The sequence below is a fragment of the Aptenodytes forsteri genome, unplaced genomic scaffold (assembly GCF_000699145.1).
Source record: "Aptenodytes forsteri isolate BGI_AS27 unplaced genomic scaffold, ASM69914v1 Scaffold58, whole genome shotgun sequence".
NCBI classification, from domain to species: domain Eukaryota; kingdom Metazoa; phylum Chordata; class Aves; order Sphenisciformes; family Spheniscidae; genus Aptenodytes; species Aptenodytes forsteri.
Genome location: NW_008794093.1, coordinates 2405944 through 2421862, shown reverse-complemented (window position 1 = coordinate 2421862; position 15919 = coordinate 2405944).

The window sequence follows — 15919 nt, the reverse complement described above, 5'->3', positions numbered from 1 at the left end:
ATGTTTAGTTCATGTGTCAGTAAAGGCAGCAGAGTGATGGGATCGGGCTTTGTCTTTTTGCTTATAAATGATTTGGTACCAGTAGCGAGAAGGGTGAATTGTGCGTGCAGCAAATTGTGATGAAAGTGACCTTCTAGGTTTAAATAAAATGGCTAAAAACTGGGAGGACATGAAAAATAGGTAAACACTGAGGGGTACTGTTTTGCCTGGTATGTGCTCTACACACTAAAAGAGGTAGAAAGACTCGCTCCCTCTTGAAGGCTGTAGCCTCAGGTGTTCCATACAGCATACACTTTCACATAGATGTTTTTCTTATAAGTGATGATAACTAGCTGCCCACAACATCAGCCAAATTTCAATTAATTTGAATGAAAATTCAAAGGCACAGACTTCAGTCTACAACTGTGTTTTACACTAAAACCAGCCATTCTTTCTTCTGCCATGAGTTCCCCTTCTGTTGAACCAAGGCAGTTCTGACCCGTACCTGACATGGCATAACCTGGGCAGCGAGCGGTCTTTAATCAGTGTCTTCTTTTGTTCTTTTTATTTAATGCTTTGTTTTTAAAGCATGTTTTGGTGCACTGATTTCAGAGGATTTACCAGGAGATATTTGGACCGGACCAATGACATGGCTGATATACAGAGGAGAAAACAGGTCATCTAATGTTGGTGGAGCTGACTGAAATAAAATAAGCCCAGAAGCACAGTGCTTTGTTCTGCAGCCTGAATTGTAACATGTGGATGGGGATATGTGAAGGCTTCCAGACAGCTTAAGTGACAGGTTATGGGTTCCCTTCATTGGCTAACCACTGTAATCTGGTCAACAGGGGACGCATGTGTCATCTAAACAACACCCACCAGATGTTGTTTAATTTCTTAAACAGAAGTTAACAGGAAGGAGGGAATGCAAAAAAAGGCAAGCTCTAACCCCAGAGGCTCCTTCTGTGCGTGTGGCTGGAAGGGTGAGGCCAAAGCTCTTCTTGCAAAAATATATAGGGCGGCTAAGCTGGAAAAACATGCACAGAGAACTATGCACAGAAAAGTTGCTAACTTGAACCTTGCATATAGACCTGAAGAGAATTTGCTATTTTAAATTTGGTTTCCTTTCAAATCAGAATGAGTAGTCGGAGCCCTGTAGCTGAACCACTTATAAACAGCTCACTTTGGTAAAGTTTAACATTTCACTCGATCGTAAAATTTCAGCATTTATGTTCTACAGTGTGATGAAAGCAAACTTTTCTGCTATGTTGTGTAATGTAATAAATGTTAGATTGAAAAATTCAACTTCATTGAAATGCCTTTTTATAATTGCCCATGATGTTGTAAGATGCACTTAGCAAAAATATATTGACTTAATGGATGCAATTGAATCGTGGTTTTCTGATGGCAAACCATCACAGTGGAAAACAGCCTTTGCTAATATTTTCCTAGTTCCATGTGTGGTAGGACACTGAGGAAAGCTCTTGCAAAACACAAAACTTTGTCTTATGAATGTACAGGTAATACCCAAGTGATGGTCTTTTGACTTCTAAGTAAACACAGTTTTTTTAGGAAAAATAAAAATAATTAAAAAAATCTGGCCTTCATCTCCCAGCAGAAGGAGGAAACAGTGCTCAAGTGCCTCCCTAACTCCAGCTTTGGCTCCTTCAGTGTTTGCATCACCACCCCCCACCACCCCTCCCTTACTGCTATAGGCTGATGGTTTTTAGCAGGGCAATGTAATCCTGTGCGGTAAGGACAGTGCCGGGGTGCTGCTCCCCAGAAAGCCTGGGCAAGTTCAACCCTTGCTCATCCCACAGAGGTAATAAAGCCCTTCCCCAAATGGGGACACAATGACAGAACAAGGTGTTAAATGCTGTGATTTATTAGCTCAGTAAATGGGGATTTAATGATTCATGAGATTTCTCCTGGATGCGCAAAAACACTTTTTGCAGGACATTAAGACTAAGTGCCTCTGAGCAATCTGGCTGCCCGTCAGGTGAGGAGGACATAACCTGCTGTACCTGAACGAGTCCTTCCTATGACTCAAGGACAGGCCACTGCAGAATCAGTCCATCGAGCTGCAAAAAAGCTAATTAACCTTGGAATAGAAATAATTTCAGTGTAAAACTGAACAGGTTTCAGTCTTCCTTTATGGTAGGGCATATCTGCCAATTTGTCATAAGATTTTTTTCAGTAATGTTATCCCAAAACATTTTCTACTTCTCAGTGATATCACAATAAAAATAATTGTAAGTCTATTTATTTGTGCAATAGAATTATGTATATAGATATGAGACATTAATGAATGAAGTGTTGAACCATTTTGTGTTTTGTGGAGTCTGTAGTTATGTTTAAGGAAAACATGGAGAAGATACTGTCAGTGCCTCCATGCGCTGAGCCTCTGAGTTTACCCTGGTTTGCTCCATCTGTAGATGTTGTTCAAGACTGTTAGTTTAGTTAGTTAGTTGAAGTATGGTTATTTACCAAGTAACTTACATATCAGTCCACCTGCTTCATAGCAGTCTGTGGCTATAAAAAAACCCTTGCCAGCATGCAACTCATGATATGAACGAGGACAAGTGCATGTAAAAATAAAAAGAAACTAAACCTCTGCTTCTAAAAGTAGGAAAATTCAGATTTCCAATGTTTTTTTGGCAGTGACAAATCAAGGAAGAGCTGCTGGCCCTTTTGTCTTATCTAGTAGGAATTGCAGTGAGTCAGTGTCCACACAAGAGAGTGGCCTTGGCCATGTTGTTGATAACTGCAGCGCGTGATCCTCGCGCATCTCTTCCGCCAGGGCCATCAGTATACACGTGTCTTAGGTTCCTGCCATATCTGCATGTGGGCCACTGAAGGACAGTTGTGTCCTCTGGGGTTTCTGCTTGCGTTTTACGTTTAATAAACTCCTATGCCACTGTCAGGTTACAAATGGGTTGATAGTAGTTTAGGGTGAATTTCAGCCACAGGCAAAAAAAAAAAAGAAGAAAACCTAGGACATCTATGCACCAAGTGAGTCAACTCCCATGATCAATCCCTGCTGAGGATTTGGTCTTACGAATGGAAGGTAAATCCATGGAGAACAGGGTTTCGTTCACAGGCTCGCTAATATTTTGCCCTGTACCTTACAGTTTTTCTTGCCTTTAGGTATTTTCAGCTGTAAAGACCTAACAGATAGATTGCTAATATGTTATTATGTATCACTCTGGTCTGAGTAAGCAAGAAAGAAAATGACAGTCTGTAGTTGGACTTAATTTTGACACATAAGAATTTTATATGTAGATATATACATGCATACATACATGTATTTATAGCAGTTGTTCTTTAGAAGCGACAGATCTGATATAACATTCAAAATGTGTTGGATTCAATATCAGATTGTGGAGGAACCCCGGGCTTTTTGTGGGCTTTGGGTTGTATCTTGGGCAATGCCTTCTGGGTGTGCTCTACTGCAGGTTGCCACAACTTCAACTGCTGTCATTGACATACCATACTTTCATACATAAAATCTGTTGGTTAGCTGTTAAAAAAAAAAAGGTTGATTCAGATGTAGTGTAGATTATTTACATGCACTGATAATATGATGGGAGGATTGATCTCAAACCCTTTTTTTACCAGTAGTAAAAATTCCTGCTACTATTTCCTAAACTTGCTTGCTCTTCTCTCCCATCTTTATTTTCCCCTGCTTCTGATCCTATGAAGGCTATGAGGGTTGAATATACCACCTAGTGGCCTCTGGGACTTTTTGCATTTTGTAAGCAGTAGGTGAAAATCTCTGATTACATATATACTTTATCAGAATTTCATAGTGAGGGGAGTCACACAGATGCAGGGATGGGGGAAGAGCAAGAGGAACGGAGGTTGACCAAGCAACAGAGAATAAATTTCAGCATGTCTTCCCCACAGTCATAGGTATTTCTAACAGCTGGACATTCATCAAAAGACTAATGAAAGTCATTCTGCTCTTTTTTCCTAGTTGCTAGTTAATAATGCTTTCAAACTCCCCAATTCTTCAGCCAAACAGGAATACTAATTAATCATCATGTTTTTCCTAGGTGTGTACAGCATTGTTTTAAGTCTCCAACCCAGAACTAAACAAACTTTTAGTTCCTTCTTAGTTAATATTTACCCATGCAAATAAGGCTGTGATTATTTCACAGGTTGTCTTGTAATAGTTACCTGTTTTATTTTCTCTTCCTGACAACGAATTACAAAATCCTGAGGCTGGAAGACAGCTAAAATATTGTATCAAACTGTAGCTCATGTTCATTGGGATTTCTGCTTAAGGACAGTCGCACCAGGATCTGTATTTTTATCCAAAACAAACTCTTTCCAATAAATAGCTATATTTGTTTTGGAATTCACCTAATAAATCCATAATGAGAGTTGTTTCAGAATTTAAGGAAGCTTTCAAATTTGTGTAAAAACTACTAGAAATATCTCCAAAGGTCATGAATTTTGTAAGGGTGAGAAATTTTAACAATTACTTTAACAGTTCCTTGTTTTAGAATTAATACAGGATATTTTTATTTGATGCAAAAAGAAAAGAGTCCAGAGAAAGTTTTGTCAGTGCAAATAGGTTAATTTTAAATTCTATTTCTGGGAAGTCTTAATTCCATATAATGTTACTTGGTAAGAGTTTGAACCAATTAGGCGGTTGAGGGTAAAGCTTGGTGCTGAAATCCCGCTTGGTTAAGGTTCTGCAAACACTTAACTGCAGTGATGACCACGGAAGGGATAACAACATACTAAACTTTTTCCTGAGTTACTTTTACAGATCCTTGACTCGAAGATGAGGCTAGTTCATCTACATGGACTACTGTTGTTATTGCAGTGAAGGTGTTAATTAAAGTCAGTTTTAGCTCTAAAATGGATGTGAATGTGAATTTGCAAGTTAAGTCTGGTCCTGCCTCCACCATATAGAGGGGAAACCAAGTAGCATTTCTGCAGGTGTTGGTTGCTTGCAGGGGCCTGTCTGAATATGCAGCTCTCAGAAGACCACTTCCCAGCTGAGAACAGGTCCTCCCATCACTAAGCCAACATTGTTTGTTGGCTGTTTGGCATCTGGCTGCAGAAATGGCGTTGGTTTGAGGGAGCTGGAAATGATCCTGGTTGGCAAAGAAGTCACTACTCTCCTTTGGGTGGTGGTGCGTCATTTGTCATCACTGTTGAGGATTCAGCAAGAGAGCAGTAGGGCCAGACCCATGGTGGGGTTGGGGCAGTGCCCGGTGTCTCATGAGCTGAGAGCTGCTGCTTTAGTGCTGAGCTGAGCCGAGCCCAAAAACCTTCCCTCTTTCAGGCTGCATGGGGTGACTGGTGCTAATGCAAATGCTACCCATGCCATATATAAAACCCTACTTGGGTTAGTCCATCAGTGTGGACACAAAATTTATGCAGTGGCCCAAAAGTCCAACATTTTTTCACTGTTTCTCCTTTATAAGTTCTGTTAGATCCTGTGTTTGCAGCAATGCTCAAATTTTGCTCCTTGTCCTCTTAAACAAAATGATTCAGCCATACAACTTTAGTTGCTTGAAGGTCTGTCCAGTTGACCCTTCCAAAAGTCTTCAGCTGTCCTCTGTACGTTGTCATCTAAATCAGAATGATAGAAAAGATAAGGCAGACCCAGTAATACAAGGGGGGGAAAAACACATCATTCCAGGCACTGTAAAGACTTTCCATTCTGGTAGGTGAAATGTTTAAATTCAAATGTCATTTTTGTGAGTACTTTGAAGAAATTTGTTTATCTGTTACACTGCTTGGCACTCCCGATAAATGGTGTAAATAAATGCAGAGCACACACTGTGTTGGATAAGAGGTTAATTTTCCTGTGCTTGACAAATCTCATAGTGAAGACAGAGAGTGCTTTTCTAAAGTAATTTATGCTTAGGAGAAAAACGTAGAAGGCACGAAAAGTGGTAGAGTTTGCCACTGATTGCTTGCTAGTAAGCAGATCAAGCAAATTGCAAAGGCAGTTGGAGGTGACTTTAGACACAAGTCAAAAAAAGTATGCTATAGGGAATGGAAGAATATAATAGGCTTTTACCATATTAATATATGCATGAAAGACTCCCTTTTTAAGTGAAATAATTCAACCACATTGTTAAGCTTCATGGGGAGAATAAATATATTCTTCTGTTTGCAGAATTTCCAGTTAAATCAGCACCTTGCTGGCAAAGCAGCTACTTGTATCAGTGTTGGTTTTTACCGTCGTCGCATGAAGATTGCCCATTGTGCTAATGGCTTTTGAGTCTGTTGTCATCCCGCTGTTAGGTGGAGAGCAATTGAAGGGGAAAAAGAAGAAAAAAATTGTACGCCATGCAGGCAGAGAAAAAGCCTAAGCCGCAGGATGAAAAGCAACCCATAGACTTCACAGGAATTATGTGTAAAAGAAAGAAGACTGTGTGGCTGTATTTGACTTTACTGCTCTGTTGTCTTGCCATTATGCCATGAAAATAGCTTAATTAAAACACTTACAGCACTCCAGATGGAACATGGCTTTAAAGCAGGTGTATGCAGCGTGAAGCCTACAGCGTGAGACCTCCAGAGCTCTTTTTCTCTCTTCAAGAGACAGAAGAGGGTCCACTGGGTTCAGTGCAGAATGAAATCTCGGAGTTTTCTCAAAAGCATGTTTAAATATTGGCAGCCCCCCCATTTTTTTCTTTCTTTGGCAAACGACAGCTATGAGGAAGACTGCTATGAATCTAGACAAATACTGTTTAATAAAGTTGTTAAAAGATTGCTTCAGCTTCAGCTGTTTTCTCTTGATAAAATCATGGGGTGGATTTACAGGATGTTTTCCTTGCTGCTAATTGGGGTTAAGCTTGTTATGTCCTTCATTCTTGTTCAGAAAAGTTTTAATACCAGCAGCTATAGAAAAATCAGCCCATAGTAGTCATAGCTCTTAGTCAGTGACTGGGTACTGTGTAGTACTGGCTTATCAATCTCTCAAAATCCTGCAATATTTTGTTTATTTGTATAAACCCCTATTTTTTAAATGCCTATAATGTCTTGGCCTCAGTGAAATCTCTTAACAGTGCATTTCATAGACAAATTTTAACCAGACCCTTCCTCCATTCTCTTCTTTTTTCTCTTTCAATGTATTGCTGATCATCAGCTTGTGTTCATAGCGTGAAAGAGTAAGAAGTAATAGAATTGCACTTTGATTTGTTTAGCTTTATTAATTTCTACACTAAAAGGTTTATTTTTCTCCATCTGGGAATATACTGAAACTGCAAGTCAGGCCAGTTGCCTGTGCCTTCACCTCCCCTATTCAGGAAAACCGAGGCACGTGGTGATGGAGATATCCCCATGGTTGGTTGGCAGCAGAGCCCACAAGGTTACATTATACTATGTTTAGTGTTTTCCACCCTGTTACTAATGAATTCTAAATGTTGAACTCTATTTTCTGAGATTACCTTGAAAGATCTTTCTTTTTGCCAATGTATTTTGTGCATCTACTTTTATTTTATCCTTGAATGCTCCTGTTGGCTGTTTGTCTCCAAACTGGGCTATATGTAAATAAATTTTACCCAACCACATCTATATCACAATGCTATGGTATAGAAATGCAAGACTTGTGATCAAGACATCAAGAGAAATCCAAAATTTCAAGATAGTATAGTCAAAATCTTTGAATCTCCAGTAGTTTGTGCTTAAAATGTGAATATTAATTCACATTTTAATGTGAAATGGAAATTCACTTCTAACTTTAAACCTGAGAAATTTCAGCTTAATGAAAATGGAAAAGAGACTGGAAAAGCCTATAGGAGTTTTTATTGTGGAATTTTGCATATACTGTGTTCAAATGTTCTTCTAAGGGGTATATACAACTGAAGCTGGGGCCAGCAGAAGAAGCCAAGAACCTGTCTTGAATAATCAATCAGCAAAGATGTGGGAAAGGAGCAAATTGCTTGTTTGGGGTATGCAAGGTTATAGTAACCTGAGATGTAGGTACTTGGAGGCTGAGGAGTCAGGAAAGCTGCCAAATCGAGGCTGGAAAGGGCTGTTCGTCTTTCTGTACACTTTACCAAAAATATGCCAGGTTCTGATATTTGTTTTTCACCTACCTTGATAACCTTGATCCGAGCAGCATTCTGCTTGGCAGTTCCCCCACCTCAAACCAGTCTCGCAAGCAACATCTACTGGTTTCTGGGCGCCACCTGTTGGTCGCTGGGGATGGATCATTGCTTCTGCTGTGAAGCTCTTGTTCTCGACACGCTCTATTCATTTCACACTGGGCTTTCAAGAAAACAATATTAAAACAAATGTAATGCAAATGAGAACCTTACATTATTCACGATTTGGTTAAAAGCAGAGCACTATTACAACAGTGCTCTACAACATGGTCTTCAAGGAGGTCGTCTCCTGTGAAGACTGGCAGCAAAACTTGCCGGTGTTAGAGCTGGATCATGGTTGTACGATTTCAATGCATTTTACATATCCTGCTCCTGAGCTTCTCTATAAGATGCTGAGGTCTGGCGCGTGTGGTCAGGTCTCCTCCATTTGGTATTGAACGTGGGGTTGATGGATGGGCTCTGCCCTGGAGTTCTGCTTGTTGGTGAGGAGAGCCATGAACGTGAGGGGCAGCAGCTCATCTGAAACATCCCTCCAGCATCATCTGGAATTTTAGTAACAAGATACCAAGGAAATGAGAAAAATCTGCATCTCTGAAGTAAATTCCAAAACTGCCTCTGTAAACCACATATTTGTGAGTAGAAACAGAATCTAATGTTTTGGATCAGATCAGGTTTGTCTAGTTGTTTGGGTTTTTTTTGTTTTATTTTTGTGGGAGTTTTTAGTCCCTGAGACTAACCCATGCCAGATCTTTCAATGAAACCCACTATACCCTATAGGGAGAAAGTACAGATGCAGTTCTCTGTTGCCTTTCTTTTCATTCATCCAACTGATTAAAGTTTCAATAATTGATTAAGACAATGCATTTCAGTTCCTTTGTTATTGTTCTTGGGAAAGCAGACTTTCCCAGCATGGTATGTGTTGGAGGGTTTTACATGACGGTCTGTGAGCCCCGGTGGCACGCGGAGGGAAGACTGAGCAGATGGTGATAGCTTTCCCTTGGGATCCCACATTAACATTTGGATGAAAATCTCATTCGTTAGTTCCTTAATGTTGAGTGCTTGAGTGACTGTTGGGGCATTGTCTGAGGAATTGCAAATCTGCATAACCACGGGTGGGATGGAAGGTGCGCTGTGAAATCATCTTAACTTAAAATGAACCTTTCTGCCCTGTGCCTGCAGTATCTAAGCCATTGCAATATCTGAGTGCTCCAATGCCATCATCCTTTGAGCCTTCTCATCAAACAGGTTCACCTCTCTGCACTAAAACAAAATGTACTTTACTGACTAATTAAGGGACTTGTGCCTTTGGGCCACTTTCTACCTTTAAAGGGCAGGAATTGCAGCACTATTAGTGGTGGTAATTAGATAAATAACAGTTTTGTAGCCTGCCTTAAGTCCTTGAAAGAGGAGAAGAAACGGAAGGAGTTAACTGCTGCTGCTTTTTACAACAGAGATTTGTGCTGCAAAGCTCTAGAAATGACTTGCTGACTTACGGTCTGCCTCTGTTTGCAAGTTTTATGGTGCCACCCAGGATTAACTGATTTTGCCATTAAAGAAAGATAAAATGATAAAACTAAAAAGCAGTCTGTAAATTCCAGCAACAAGGGGTGCCAACCTCTGCGTTTTGTAATGGATGGGACTTTGACATTTTTATGTTCCTCTTTATTTGCAGTTTGGCTCTAGCTGGGGGAGACAACATTAATTGCCAGGAGGTAAAGAAAGAACAGTGCAACTAATAACATGAGTTTATAGGACTGTGGGATGGTTTGGAAAAGAACGAGGATATTCCTTCATATTACTCTATCTTAATCAGGTATTAAGGAATCATTAAAAAAAGCAATAGAAAACTTTAAAGGACCAGGGGAAAGCCTACAAATACTTAAAGGGTAGGCTGGGGAGTACAGGTAGTGAAGGTAAAGCAAAAAGTAATGGGATTAAGCTGCACCAGTGAAAATCTAGCTTAAATGTTCCCCCCGTTCACCCCCCCATGCAGTCTTCATTCCTCTCACAGGTATGACTTGAGCATCCATCACGTCTGAGAACGGCCCTGGATTTTACAACCAGGAGTGGAATTGCTTTCAGCCCTACAAAACCTATGGCTGTCTTTCATCGCAGGGTACCTACACCCTGTGATCGGAGAGGTCAGGCACTGCTCCCTGCATGCTCTGAAGGTGAGCAGCAAACTGCAGCATTTTGTTTGCTGAGGGGCTCAGACGAGCTGTGTTCGTCGTGATGGCGTTATTCAGGAGCAGTAGACCACTGTTTGCATGCTCTGAAGAAGACTCAGTAAGCTGATGCTTTCCTCTTGGGATGGCTTGCAGTGACAGCAGTGCTTTTTGTGGGTTTCTTCCCTTTCAGAAGACATTTAGCAGAACTCTGCTCAGTTATGCCCAGAGTCAGTATGATCATTAAGAAGGAAAGGAATTGGAAATCGGTCCATCTCTGACTGGTCAATCATTTACTCTCATTGCAGCTTGAATTAACTAGGACAGCAATACCAGCATGGCAGGAGCAAAACACATGGGAATAAAGTGCCAGGGTTTGATTTTTTTTTTTCCCTCCCTAAGATGAAAATGGGATGTTCTGTGTCCCCCCCATCCCCTCCCCAACAAAATAAAGTGCTTTATTTCAAGTGCGTAATGATGACTGTCAGCTCTACAAAATATTCTCTTACTATTTTCCGCTGCCCCGGTCATAATTCAAGGGACCAGATTTGTTCCGTAAAAGTAAAATTGTTGTGAATAGATAATGCTTGGAGTTGAATTTTAAGGCATGAATTGCAGACTAGTTTTCATCAACAGAAAGGAGCTTGCAGAGATCATTACTCACCTTGGGTAATGTAATTTCTTTATTGTTGTAATCTGAGCTAGGCACCGAAGATGGCAGAGAGTTTATATAACTGTAAAACATTCATGATGAACCAGCCTGTTCAGTCACGTTATCATATGGGTCACCCCTTAGGATGGCCTTAGATACGTGGCATTGCCCATTTTCCATATGGTATCTCAGGGATCCCTATTCTTCTTGGCTGGCTGGTACATGCAAAAGCTGGGAGGCTCAGAGGGATCTTTCTGTCTGTGCACCCAGATGCTCATAAGGCTTCTAACACTGCAGTATCTTCTTTCTGAGTATTTGGTTTTATCCTCTTCTAGCTCCTGTGTATAAAATAATTCCAAGTAAAATTGGAATTATTCCATTAACTCTCCTTGGTTTTTTCTTTACCTAGAAAACCAAAGGTTTTCCTTGCGGCGGGGTGGTGGTGGTATGTGGTGGGGGAGGGGAGAAAAAGACAAGGGAAAGAAAAGAAAAACAGGTAGAAATTGAGTTTGCTAAAAATAAAAAACCTTTGTGCTTTCTATTTTCTCTCCTTTTTGGAAGGAGCATGGAAACAAGCTGAAATAAAATCATTAATTTTAACTGTTTAAACTGGAGATTAAAAAGCTATGTGAATGCAAAAATTTCATTTGAAATAGAAATTTCATGTAAATTTAACAAATATGCAATAGCAATGTTGAGCAAATGAGAGTCAAGGCACAGGCTGTGGAAATTGGTTAGCTAATACGGGACTTTGAAAGTCTGGGTATATATCCTGGGCCTAATACAGACTGAAATTTTATTTCTCTCATTTATTCCCATAAGGGATAAATCAGAGAAAAGTGAAAGTGGCTCAAAGGATGGTTTAACTGATTAGTGTTTTGATCTGATCTTGCAAAGTTGAATTTTGAAGGAATACTATTACAAATGTCCCAAGAAGTCAATATGGATGTATTTGTATATACAAAATGCTCTGAAAATGCTATGAATTTCCTTTTCTAATTTTAATCTCAGTTTTGACCATGGGTCATTATTTTAATACAAACACTAAATGAGAAAAGATAGATTAGCATTGAAACAGGCAATCTGTAGTCCAAATAAACGGTAAGTAACAAACTGAATTATTCTTAAGAAATTTTTCTTTTATTGATAATGTCAGCTCATAATGTCTTGTTCAAAATCACATTTTTATTTCTTTGATGGGAGGGAGTCAGAGAGATCGAGATGGGAATGATGCTAATGTGTTACTTTGGGGTCTAGTAAGCCTGCACTAAATATTAGGATATAGATGCTGTCGGATAAATCCTCATTTGCACATTTATGTTGCTAAATTGGTCTTACAGTAAAAGAGAATTTAGCCTCTTCTAGATATCATATCTATCTTTAAAACTAGAGGAGTAAAATGTGACCCATTGTTGTCCCTCAGGGCTGCAAAGCATTTCAGCTGAAGAACCCTGAATATTAAGTCGGATGTTTCTAAAATGGAGTGTTTGGGAATTTTGCTTTCAAGGCTGTATTATTAGTCAGGCCCAGGTTTGCATGAAGTACCCGAGGCTGCCTCCAAGGTGATATAAAGCTTTATTGCTTTCCCAGTGGGTGGAGCGGTGGAGAAACTCTCTGCAGGAATATATTTACTTGCAATTTGCTTGGTTAGCGTACTGTAGCATGCAATTTTTTTTTTTTGTGGAAACTAAAAGAGCGTGCAGACTGTTCTTGGTGTCTCTTACTCCAGGTAGTCTTTAACTTCAGTGCTGTTATTGACCTCTTTCTTTCGGTAGCTCAGTCCTCAGGAGTTCCCCAGGCCCAGGATGTTTGTGCAGTGGGTCTCCAGGCACCCCTGCTTGAGCAGGTATATTATATTGAGGTAAGAGGAGGTCTGTCTCACAGGGCCCTGCTGGCTGGCGTAGCTGATTTCTATTTCTGAATGCTACTTCCAGTTTATTCCTGATGGTAAAATTTTTGTGGCAAACAATAAGGTTTTTCTTGCCTTTGGGAAATTAAAAAAAAAAAAGTTATCACATATTCAGAGCTATTCTAATATATTTTCAGGGATGACAGGAAGAGAGTAGAGGGAAGGGGAAGACACCTCATGCATAATGAGCGTGTGAGGGAAACCAGACTGTGGTGATCTGACTTTTCCAACAACAAGAAACTACCCAGAAACAACAAAACCCACCTTTGATTTGACTCCTGGAAAATCAGCTGACAATTCTCGATGTATTTAAGAGTTAGCGTAAGACCACCATAGGTGGGATCCAATTTCCAGGAGAAGCTGCTAGAAGCTGGTAATCAGGTGAAAACACACACAGAGCAGATACAAGTCCTTCTGGACGCTTCCTTTATCACAGCTGGAAACTTTGCAGAAGGAGCTAGAGCAACGCCTGGAGTGAGCAATAATGAACATTTAGGAAGATGAATAAATGAACCCAAATCTGATGGTCCTGCAAAATTTGCCCCGGAGAAGGTGAACTGAGTTATTCAGATTTAGTTCTTTAGATCTTTAAATAAAATTTCAAGTAACCATTAATTACAGTTGGTTGGGAGGTTCAGAGAAGGGTCTGGAGTGAGTGGAAAGGAAGTCAAACTGACAAAAGATTGCAGGAAACTAAATAACAAGATCTTCTGGTAGAGTAATTTAGAGATTATTTGTTTCATGTGTAAATAAGAGAAATGTAGTAGAGCTTGCGGCTTTTCTTCTAGGAGGTACCAGCAGGAAGGAAGCTTCTTGCTATGAGCTAAGTAATGTGGGAGTCCAATATGTCGTAGAGCAGTCTTGATGGTATACCAGTGAAATTGCTGTAAGTATTACCTTACTGTTAGTAAATGGTTACCAGAGCAGTGTGTCTGCACATGTCTACGTGTATTTATACCTTTTAACGGATCACTATTTTTACAGAGTGCACCATTCAGTGACCCTGGGACAAGGATGTATATGCAAGTAGCTTGTGCTGATAACTTATTAGCACATGAAAAATAGCAGATTATAGCAGAGCAAAAATACAAGCACGAGATGCTTCAGAGGCTTTGAGAGTGTGGGGCACAGAATGGTAACTACTTGTCAGCTGTCAGCACGTACAATGAGTGGTTGTTCCTGGTCCTTAAAGGATGTAACCATGGACACTGGATAAAGCTGATTTTAGGTATAACAAAGATAACAAAGAACAAGTATCCAACATACAGTAACTCTACCATATACAGTAAAACTTGATATAACATGGAATTTATGCACCAACGAGGAGACAGCAAGCAAGCAAACCATTAGGAAACTCAAAAATAACCCAGACAGACTTAAGAGTGAAGAGGAAGAAATCCCATTATCAGTGTTATAATCCTGCTGGTGAGGCGTGTGGGATGCCGGTGCCGATTAATGACATTCAGTGAAGGTGGGCATAACACCAGAGAAAGGGGTAGCTGTGAGAAAGTTTTGCATGTGCGGATTTTAATTATATCATCATTGCAAAAGAGCTGTTATAATTGGATGCTCAGACTTAAGAGTGAAGAGGAAGAAATCCCATTATCAGTGTTATAATCCTGCTGGTGAGGCGTGTGGGATGCCGGTGCCGATTAATGACATTCAGTGAAGGTGGGCATAACACCAGAGAAAGGGGTAGCTGTGAGAAAGTTTTGCATGTGCGGATTTTAATTATATCATCATTGCAAAAGAGCTGTTATAATTGGACTATTATTGGACTATAAATGTTTGTATCATTGTAATTGGACTAATAACAGTTCTTGGATTAGACTATCAAGACTTTAATTGGACTATAAATAAATTCTTGGTCCTGCATATCAGGTGTGTTCCTTTGGCTCAGTTAGGCTGGGTAGGGTGTTGGTAGGGTCGTCTGCCCTTGAAGGCTGTTGTAAAAATTGGATGCAGCAGTATGTATGATGGATAAAGGGCATTTTTGTGATCTTTCAGAACAAACAGAAAAAGTTGTACAAGTGATTTGTTGAAACTAGATATGTCATTACTAATATAATAATTAAAAGAAGTTATTCTTGAAAATGTTAATATTTGTGACCCATTCCTCTAAAATAGGGCGATTATAAGGCGAGCCAGGTTGAAACACCTAGAACCTAGTGAAGATGGTCATCCAGGCCAGCTAATAGCTAAGGGAGCTACTTGACTGTAAAGAACAAAATTGGAAGACAAAAGAAAAAACAACAAGCTTTATGAAAGTTTGAGTAGTCAGACAGCTGTAATGGCTGGTTTTCTCTTGAGTATCTAATAAGAGTACCGAAAGGCTTAGGGGAAACAGATCTAATGCCTTCACATCTTCATTGATCCTATCTGCTAAAGCTATTTAATAGTAGGGGCTTTAAAATTCAGCTAGACATTAATATTAATGATAATGTTGAGGCCTATATACTTTTCAACAAGTGGAGAAAAATGGAGTATGGGTAGTGGAAAATCTTTTTGCTGAATGAAATTCTTTTAGGTGGACTGAATTTCATTCCAGCTGATTGCTATTGCACCACTTTCAGCAAAGAAACTGCAAATACAGCTGTAGAAATTTCTTTTAAATTGTAGCCAAGGTGAAGCAAAAGCCTGGAGGCAACTGACTTTCAGTGGAGATGTGGTCCTCTCTGGGCAGAAGTTGTGATAACAGTTGCATGTTTAGGCAAGCTTTCAGTAAAGGAAGAGATAAGGGTTGGTTGAATTCTGCCTGAGAAAAGGTTTCCGGGAGGACTTTTGCTGCTGAAGCCTTTATGAACCTGAAACATTTGGATACTGGTTCTCAAAAGGGAGCTACGGGGCAAAAAGTGAGCTCCTAGTTTTAGTAAATGTGTCAGACAAGAAAAAAGTTATGAAGTAGGAGAAGGTGACCTCCCAAAGCTGGTATTGTATGTCTTCTAGCACAGTGACAAGGTTGCAGATCCAGCCAAATCCATTTGTATACCAAATCCAACATCCATAGGAAGTTGTTCTTCCTATTCAGAAAGACAGAGGTTGTATTGTACAGTCAAGCTTATTGTTGAGTTTTAGTGAAAACTGAGTCTGATATAAAAGTAAAACAGTAAACTGTTTTACTGTTTACTCCAAAGTAAAC